This window comes from Magnolia sinica, chromosome 1, assembly GCF_029962835.1.
Source record: "Magnolia sinica isolate HGM2019 chromosome 1, MsV1, whole genome shotgun sequence".
In the NCBI taxonomy this organism is placed as follows: Eukaryota; Viridiplantae; Streptophyta; class Magnoliopsida; order Magnoliales; family Magnoliaceae; genus Magnolia; species Magnolia sinica.
This window is the reverse complement of record NC_080573.1, coordinates 121,391,022-121,401,393: the sequence shown is the minus strand read 5'-3', so window position 1 is coordinate 121,401,393 and position 10,372 is coordinate 121,391,022. Positions and strand designations below refer to the sequence as shown.

At 39.0% G+C, this 10,372-nt stretch overlaps 1 long non-coding RNA gene and 1 other non-coding gene across 5 annotated transcripts; one reads left to right on the top strand and one right to left on the bottom strand.

Moving 5' to 3' along the window:
- Positions 1-218: 218 nt before the first annotated feature.
- Positions 219-6,105, bottom strand: LOC131256314 (uncharacterized). 4 transcript variants are annotated; one of them, XR_009176749.1, is made up of 4 exons: positions 6,046-6,105; positions 5,544-5,591; positions 4,075-4,690; positions 219-983 (listed from the first exon to the last, which is right to left on the bottom strand). It is a non-coding gene; the product is annotated as an uncharacterized LOC131256314 (long non-coding RNA). The 4 variants fall into 4 exon arrangements; XR_009176751.1 differs by having other exon boundaries at positions 6,057-6,105; XR_009176744.1 differs by lacking the exon at positions 6,046-6,105 and having other exon boundaries at positions 219-815; positions 3,576-4,690; positions 5,544-6,031.
- Positions 6,106-7,914: 1,809 nt separating this feature from the next.
- TRNAP-AGG (transfer RNA proline (anticodon AGG)) lies at positions 7,915-7,986 on the top strand. Its single transcript has one exon. It is a non-coding gene; the product is annotated as a tRNA-Pro (tRNA).
- The last annotated feature ends 2,386 nt before the right edge of the window (positions 7,987-10,372 follow it).

The window sequence follows — 10,372 nt, the reverse complement described above, 5'->3', positions numbered from 1 at the left end:
GATTTTGGAATTAAGTTTTTTAGAAATTGGGAAAAATAAGAAATTGAAGATCTATGGTTTAGAAGGTTGTAATGGAAGGGAAAAGAAAAAAAACAAGAGATGAAGAGAATACCTTTCGAAGAAGAAGAAGATGAAGGATGTACCTTGGAATCCACCACCAAACACGCTTCTACCCTTCTACAATTTAATTGGAAGGGAGTTGGAACTCCACTCTTCCCTTGTGGTTTTATAATTAAAAAATTCGGAATTAAAATTCAGCATAATTACAACTATGCCATTCACTTAAGTGGCCCATCGTCTAAAATAAGAAAACTAAAATATATATTATCAATCTCAACCATCAAATAACTCATAAAAATAATAAAAAATATAAAGAAAGCAAGGTCGGAGTCCAAGGGGCTCAGATCTAAAAAGATCTGGTGCCCAATGGCCTGATTGGGCAAAATCCAACGGTCGGATTGACACGAAATAGAAATTCTATGACTAGAATAGTCTCCTAAACAACTCACATACATCATCCAAAAGTGGGGTCTTCCTGATGCATGTCCAATACATGTGGGGTCTTTAAAATGGCCCGGCGGGCCCCATCTGGAACTCGTCTCCCATCCACAAAGAAAGTTATGCTGATGTGGGTGATCGTCTCCGTCTCTGGTACACTCGAGTAGGTCCTTTAATTTCCCCATCAATTTTTCATTTTTGCTTCATCAACTCTGGGCCTGCAAACACTAGAGGAGAACCTTTCAAGCCTACCATTTCTGTTCAAATTGAGCAACCTGTCAAGAGCAAGCAGTTCCTCTCAACTCGACATTGTGGAGCTAGAAGGCAAAAAGGAAAATTGGAGTTAATGTACATGACATGCAAGTGCTCCACGATAAACAATTGCACAAGACCCTAGATGCCAGCATTAGATCAACAACAGTGCATGAAGGATTGATGCATCTCAGACAAGACGATTATCAACCTTGGTTCAAGAATTCAAGTACCTGATTTAAATGCCAATGGAAACTATATGAGGACGGGAATACAGGTGTCTTACACATGCTTACGAAGGTTAAAAGTAACTGAGATTGTCATTCTTTCCTGATAGTTTACATAGAGATGTATCCTTAAAGGCATGTTTGAATGTCTGAGCTAATTAGGAGTGGGGCAGATCCAGATCTTTCTTAAATTGAACTTAAAAATCTTGCTATTAGTCTGGACCTAATCACAATATGTTTCTGGAAGGACCTGAAGCATAGACACTGCAAACTTTGATAGAAATGCATCAATTCTGCTCATGTTAATTAGTTCACCCAAAGGGGCCTAAACAATTCAACACCCATCTCAAGTGACAAAAAGATACCCCTAAGGTTCTCCTCAAAGTATTTTGGATCACAGGCATTTATATGAGAAAAATGTGTGCATGTGGAAAATTCCACAATGGAAGATCCCAAGATAGATGATGCAACTAGGATTAAAATCTAACCAATTGCAACAAATCTGAAATGTACATACAGCTTTTTAAAAGCAAAATTCCACACTGAAAGATCCCAAGATATATAATGAAAGCCCAAATAGAAAGATAATGGAAAGACAAATGAGAAACAATACATTTGAAAAACAAATGAAAGTTAGGGATAATGGAAAGACAAAATAGTTGATGTGTAATTGTACTTCTATGGTATGAATAAAGATAAAATTGACTGAAGAATAACAGAATCTGCCTTTGGAAACTAAAATTGCATTTTTCACTGTGAAGTTTCTTCTTCTTCTTCTTCTTCTTCTTCTTCTTCCTGTTTTTTTTTTTTTTTTGAAAGACAACCTCAGGCAATTCATTTTTGAAGGAGCTTCCCACAAGGATCGAGAACTTGGCAGTTATAATAATTCCTTTCAAACAATTATTAATCATCGAGTTTTTTACTTTCAAGTTGAGTTGAGTTTTCAGCCATCCTCGAGCTGACTTAATGGACTTTGAAGTCATGTTCTTGAGTTTCAAATGCATTTGTAGAGTTAGTGGTCCTCAAATTGCGATTGCACTCACCCCGAGTTCAACTTGAAAGTAACATGATTGCAATCATCCGTGAAAATTAAATGATGCTAACCACCACCTCAAATCGAGTAGCAGTCCCTACCGGTATATTCAGCATACCAATGGAATTGCAACAAAAATTAAGAGTGCATGTGAAACATCTGATCCCTAAAGAGTTAAATGAAAGGGCAAGTAGCATATCAATCCTCTCCAGGATAAACAAATTACTTGACCATAATGAACATGGTAGCTGAGATTGTATGTATTGCTTGAGCGACAGTTGACGGCCACGACAGTTGGTATTATGAAGCATGGCTCAACATTCCCAGCAAATCCCATCTTGGTATACATATGAGTAGCAACCTCTAATAGTGTCAGAAAAGAAAAACACTATAAAGCAGTATAGCATGGTTCTGATCAATTCCAATGGAAGTAAAATAAAAACAGATCAGAATACGAATGTGTTCTACTTTATGAAATTAAGAAAATTATATATATATATATATATATATATATATATATATATATATATATATATATATATATATATATATATTTGTGTGTGTGTGTGTGTGTGTGTGTGTGTGTGTGTGTAACAATAAAAAAGAGCACGACAGACATGATAACAAGAGAAGGATGATGAGAAATCTCCAAACCTAAAACACAGCCTCCCCATCGCATTTTTTAAGAACACCAAAGGTTCACATTCAGAAAGAAAACAATTGCTGATCATTTTTGGCACATGATGAATTCCAACAAAAAGGTCGAACTGCATTTATGCTCCTTCCAGGAAACATCATTAACAATACTCATTTCTTCTCATTTCTGCTTCCTTAAAGTGTTTTTTAACAAGTCATTTCACTTGTATATTCATGTGCATCTTAGTTTCTCCAAGGAGTTACGACTTCCACAAGCAAAAGCTCCTGAAATATAACACAGAGAAGCACCCATCTACAATTGACCGAACATTCCCCAAATTCTTAGGATGATTCATTCAGCTAAAATTCATATGATTCATACCTATCATATGACAATGGAAAGCAATCTGTGTTAGTTTCTCAAGGACGGAGTTTCATTCTCAATTGGTGAAAAGAACTCTCACATAAATTGACCAGAAGTCCTAGATTTTTCATTCCTTCTTTTTAATGTGTTGAAATCCTAGAGTATTACTTCAGCCTAAGAAAAAGGCTTAACAATTTTGTGAAGAAAGAAGAAATAAAAAAAAGGTTGTTAGGAGTTCCCATTCATCCTGAACGGAAATGTTCCATTTCCAAGATTAAGAAAACGAAATGACAATGAATCTTCTGAAGCAATAGTTGTTAGGAGTCTATGGGCTCTTTCCAAAATATTGAAAGTAGTTGTCAGCTCAATCTTGACAGATCCAATTAGGTGTTCTGAATCTGGAATCTAACCTTAGCAAGATGACTTGAGGCACAAATTCCAGACAGCTGAAATACATAGGTTTCGATATCTCAATGTGGAAGCAATATTATAACATACAAAATTGCAAGTGGCCTGAATTAATTAGAGCAACACAGCCTGTGAAAAAAGAAAGAAACTAAGATACTTTAAGTGGAACTTTGATCTTCTTCACATCTTGCTGAGCACCCATGATGGATGCATCGAGCCCTATAGAGCATTGTTTACATGCAGCAGTGTGAGTTGGGTCTGGCACAGGCTTTTAGCCAAACCAAGCTGACTCTGCTGAGTAGGGGTGTACACGAACCGAGATAGCTCGGTCAACTCGCTCTACTCGGCTCGAAAAAGCTTGAATCGGCTCGGTTCGAAGCTGAGTTCGATCCGAGTCGAGCTGGTTTTTAGAGCTTGAAAATGAGTTCGAGCCCAGTTCGAGTTGGCCCCAGCTCGACTCGACTCGGTTTGATATATAGCTCGAACCCGGATTGACTCAAATTGACTCGGTTAGGCAGTATAAGTAAAAGAACAGAAAAAGAAGAAGAAATGGGTATTCTCTGATGTTTCAGCAGGAATTCCAGAAATGAATCTGTGTAATTGAAGTAAATGCAAAACAGATAACAAAGCAATGGGTATTCTTTGATGTTGCTCACCAAGTGTTTAATGAAATGACTCAATGAAGTGTCCGCTGGTGGCAGATGAAGGAATGAGAATTGGTCAAAATATAGAACCAATTGCAAATGATTTCCTGGTTGCCTCAGAACCACAACTACCCATAGATTTTAACGTCATACAAGACATACAAAATCTTGCACATCTACAGGTATGTATATGTATTCAAAAGTCACAAAAAAAGAATCACTCTTATTCTTTTTAATCCCACTCTCTTTGCATAGTTAAACTGATGATCAACTTTCTTTTTTCTTTTGCAGGGGATGGCCGATGAAATCCCATTTCACAACCCACCTCACCCCGATCCATTCCCAAACCAAAATCCCTTCCAACTTCACAATGCTCCTGCAGATGAGGGAATGAGAATTGGTCAAAATATAGAACCAATTGCGAATGATTTCCCAGTTGCCCCAGAACCACAACCACCCATAGATTTTTGTGTCGGCTCCAAATGAGGACAGCGAGTGATTTGTTCCTCATCAGTCGAATATCGGTTGTATTGTTCTTTATTCAACAGTTTCTTCCACTCCTTCCATGAACCTCCATTGTACTTCATCACTCAATTTCGACGCTGCTCCTCGTGCCATTCCACTTGATCTACAATACATCAATTATCGATTATATTTAGCACGTTAAAATACGAAAAACATAAAAACACACTTTTAGAAGCAAGAAAACTCTAACCTGTCTAAGGATTAGAGTTTTATTGCCCCCAATTCATGTGAGATTTTATTTATTTATTTATTTATTTATTTTTAAAGAAGAAGACGAAGAGAGACACACTGATTTTTAATAGGATGTTACATGCAGGACTTATGAAGCATGATTTTACACTGCATAACTAGTATATGACCAACCTAATAGTAATGCATCTAACAAAGAATGACATCAGTTAGAAAACTTGAATCTATATATTAGTTCGATGACGTGGGAGTTATTTAGTACGTTAGAAACCATTTTCAAAAATCTAAGAAGAAGCATATCATACATAATACTATTACAGAATTTAACATGTGACTTTGTATCTAATAAATGCAAAACTTATTTAGTGGAAGCTCTTGGGAAACTTCAAATGTCTAGATTCAGAAATGGCATAAACTACATACAGTACCACTCTGTATCTTTGTTATACACTTTTGCACACCTCTGCTCCTTTTTCTTTTTTTTTTCCTTTTCTTTTCAACAAATACCTGTCAGGCATTTATAGACTTTGCAAATCCTACTGAATGATATTTGGCAACAATAGTTTCAAATGATGATTAATGGAATCGATCATATGCGACCATAAATGATTCGTGTACTACAGTGAGCATGGAAGAAACAATGAAGATAAAGAAGTAAAATATAAGATTCCGCAGTATTTAGTTCCAATTATTTTGTGCGTAGCCATAAATAATGGCACTAATATCAATGGAATTATCATTTTATTGTAATTATGAAATTATCGTACCTTTTTCCAACACCACTCATTCCCAATATTTAACATTTGTTGAATATCCTGCATTATAAAAACATAGATGTTAATGCATGTTGCACAGAGTTATTTAAATTATCTTCCACCATTTGAAGATTAATAATGGAAGAATATGTTAATATTTGACCATTTTAAAAGTAACTATTAGGATTCTTGCTCATGGGCCCACTTCCCCTGCCAAAATCATTCCCTTTAAAATTTTGAAATGAGACATACTAAAAGATCTATATCAATCTTTTCTGTCAATGTGTCATTTGTATACCCAAGGTTTGCAAAATATAGGTGATCGATGGTCCTACAAATGTGACACATGGGTGGGAAAGTAAGCAACCATCAGGTGGGTCTCAAATGCACATGTTTGATTTTTTAAGCCCACCTGACGTGAAGCTCCCTTATAAGTTAAGAATTAGTTTTTCAGGCTATAAATATTTAAAAATAAAATAAAATAAAATAATTGCAATTATAAGAGGGTAAGTACAGAAACAAAACATTGTTTCAACGAGCTGCAAGTTTCAAGCAACAGCGGCATATCTTCAATCAGCTAACAAGCAAAAGAACAAAATCTCTCTATCCCCATCTGGTTGCCCTATCCCATCTGGTTGTAGAAGTTTGAAGGGAAGGGCTATATATATAAAGAGAGAGCAAGAGTGAGTAAAGTAGATAAGCATGTATAAAGAATGAGAGCAGTGGCAGGTGTGGTAGGTCGGTAGCAGATCATGAAGCTGGAAGGGTTTGGTATGGGTTGGTAGAGATTGTACGGTCCGTACCACACAATAAAGAGAAAACTCTAAGCCTGTTCTTCACAAGCTGGTTCTCAAAGTGCTTCACCTGTGGCATGCAAGGCCCACCGTATCGTGCGTGTTCCATCCAACCTGCACATCAATTGAATCATACCATGATGATAGAATACTCTGAAACTTAGGCCTTTTCAATTATTAGACGATCTATACCACAGAAATCAGTTGATGGCCATCCAAAATTCAAGAGGTGGTCCACATGATGGTTGGATCGGTGTGAATTTTAAAGTATCGACTTTGAAAGTGGGCAATCCTTCATGCCATACACAAAGACGGTGGGCCCATGTGCGACCTTTGGAACTACGATTTCAGATGGTTCCCGAGCTACTACAGTGTGTGTTTGTTACTGTCGGTAAGGATGGTTATTCATCCAAAACAGACGTGGCATACAAGCACGTCAGTATGTAAGGACGCGGTTTGGCTAGTGATGCCGCCACCAGCCAGGTGGCTAGTGGTCGGTGCTATGTGGACCCCAACATGATATATGCGTTTTATCCAGGCCGTCCATCCATTCTGAAAGATAATTTTAGGGCATGATACAAAAAATAAGGTAGATCTCAATCTCAAGTGAACCACACCATGGGAAAACACTAGTGATTGAATGTCCACCATTAAAAACCTCTTAGGGCCCACATGTAATAGTTATTTGACATATAACCTGTTGATTAGGTCATATAGACTTAAATGAATGGAAAAAATATATATCAGCTCGATCCAAAACTTTTGTGGCCCTCGAGAGGTTTTTAACGGTGGACATTCAATCAACACTTTGCAGTCTACTTGAGATTTGGATGAACCTCATTTTTGGGCTCATATTATAAAATGATCTGAAAGAATGGGTGGACGGCATGGATGAAACAAATACATCATGGTGGGGCCCACAGATCACCGACCACTAGCCATTGGCCAGTGGCAGGGGAGTAGCCCATCCCTTTCCATATGTAACGTCCCAATTGTGGGCCAACTGAGAATCAGACCATCTTACCCGTATGCTGATTTGGATTGCTAATGGGGTCCATTGTCACCTAACCAATCTGATGTTTTCGCTATGCTCCATCTATGATGGGTCCCACGATCTGAATGGTCCTGATTGTTATTTATCTATAATGACTACGGTAGTCGTGTTACCACAATATAGTGAGTGGTGCCAACTAATAGTTTCTAAACATATAAAAGCGTCTGGATGTCTGCTATTCTCACACGCGGTGAATACATGCACCCATGCAAATGTGGCCACCGCACACTTGCCGTTGATTATCCAATCCACGCATCAGCTGCAGATAACTTGGAACAAATGGGTCTCGTCTGCTAATCAGGTAGGCCAGACATTGAGAGATGACGTAAAGATACAAAAGGACCAATCATCAACAGGAATTAAGGTGTATTTATATATATATTAAAAAAAGTGAAAATTCTATATTTTTCTTCGGCCATCTATACAAATCAATTTGGATCCCAACTAATGTACGGATTAGATCTTACATTCATGCACAATCCTATATGTCATATTATATTATATATATTTAATATTTCGAAAATGTAAGCATCATGGGCATTTGGTCTAGTGGTATGATTCTCGCTTAGGGTGCGAGAGGTCCCGAGTTCAATTCTCGGAATGCCCCATTTCTTAATTTTTATTTATTTCACACGCTACAAATGTAGAAGAGGGTGGCCCACCAGATGAATAGGCCAGATTTTGCTCATGGGCATTTTCATGGCATTTCACGTGTGGAAGGGGGTGGCCCACGAGATGAGTAGACCAGATTTTGCTCATGAGCATTTTGATGGTATTACAAGTGTGGAAGGGGGTGGCCCACCAGATCAGTGGACCGGATTTTGCTCATGGGCATTTTTATGGTGGCGGCCACCTTGCGTACTATAACGTGCCACAAGTTAACTTTTCACGTCCGCACTTGCTGAAGAATTTTAAAGTGAATCTCTCCAGACCCTCGATCCGGAAGTGGGAGGCCTACCACATAGTTTGCATTCTCTCTAATATTTTATAGCCTTTCTTGTGTACCGTTGATGTATTTGTCCTCCAACAGTCCATTTGTAGGACTCTCAGAATATTGGAAAACCTAAAGGAACGCCTCATTACTGTGGACCCATAGGATTTGCTGTCTGGATCACAATACGATGGGCCTGGGACAATGTAGGGGTGTAAATGGGCTGAGCTAGTACTGGGCTGGTTCTATGTTTGTTGAATGGAAACTTCTCACATTTTGGTCCTTAAACCATCCCTTCTTGTTATGTAATGGGCCTCACTTGATGATTGAATAGAACCAACCAGCCAAGCTAGGGCATTCATCATTGGCATGGGTCTGGCTTGGCCCTTGGGCCAACTTCTGGGGTCAAACTACTGACCCTACACTGCCAGGCCACCGGGTTGCCAGCCCTTAGGACGGGGTGAAAGTGGGCCTGAGCTTGGCTATTTATAAAGGAAGTAAAAGATGGCGAGGCCAAACTTCTATAAAGCTTTTGGGGCAGGGTATTCGTCTAGCAGGTTGGGCTCGACCTGGACCAATATGCTTAGCTTGCAGGCCGACTGGAGCTGTTCATGCCTCACCTTGGCCTGCTCCGCCAATTTCCTCCCTTAATCACGACACCGTGGTGTTCTGATGCATCTGGACTGTACATTTCTTCTGGCCTAGAGTAGCCCATTTGAAAGTCTTTCCTCAATCGTCCGATTTTATTCGAAGTTGGTGTACCAAAAGATTGCGTATGTGGTTGATGTACGACGTGGCATGGATAAATTCCTAACGTGGATTGCCCATTTGATACTTGCATTGTTAGAAGGCACACACGACCTAACAATCTTTACTGTAAGGGGCAATCTGATGTGAATAGTACACACCAAATAATACACTTGGGTTACATTAAATGCGAATGTAATCTATAATGTGGCCTAATTGAGCGTTTGATTTGCTTATTTTTTTCCTCATACTTTAAAACAATGTTATAAAAGGGATGGACCACATGGATAAACAGATACATCAAAGCGGACACGCCCATGGAACTGCCCGTTCGTTGCCAGAGACGGGCGGAGTAGTACGCAATCGGCATCCGTTTAGCACGGAGGCCAAGTTCCGGACTCGGATTGGCTGGTGTACCACACATCAGCTATGTAGCTGATGTATTGACGTCAGCAAGTTCTGTGCGTCCCATCATGAGGTATATGTTATATCCAAATCATTCATCCATTTTTCGAGCTCGTGGTAAGGCTTGAGATGAAAAATATGACATATCTAACGATCAGGTGGACCACAATGCAAAAAGCAGTGGGGGATTGAACGTCTACCATTTAAACCGTTTTGGGGTTAACAGAAGTTTTGGATCAATACGAAGTTTGTTTTTCCTCTTCATCCAGGTCTTTGTGGCCTTATGAACAGATTAGATAGAAAATAAACATTATAATGGGCCCTATGAGAATTTTAACGGTGAAAATCATTATCTCCACTGCTATCTGTGGTGTGGTACATTTGATCTTTGGATATGATTTATTTTTTGAATGTTGCTCTTAAATAATCTCAAAAAATAGATGAACGGTGTGGATATAATAAATACATCATTGTGGGGCCCATGTAACTTTAATTTCCTTTGAACCGTTCCTATAACTCGGAGCTCGAGGAGTCAGCGCTCGTGTTCGCAGGACACGTACCTACGCCAGCTATATATAGCTGGTGCGTGGTACACCAGCCAATCCACTTCCCATGTGCCAGTAGGTAGAATTGCAACCAGGGGTGTACATCGAGTGGAACCGGGTCACGCTGGCCTCAGCTTGATTCGGCTCCGCCACTAGGTGGCCTCAGTCCGAACTTGACTATTTCAGTTCGGTCAGCAACTCTGGCCAATTGAAGCTAAGTTCAAGTCAAGATTGGGCCGACAAACACCTGGACTGCATGTTCAAAATTCAAGTGTTCATAAAATAGCAGCAATAGTCTTATAGGTATTTTAGCAAACATCTTCTAAGCAACACAAAACCCGAGAAAGAAATAATATTTGTTTCAT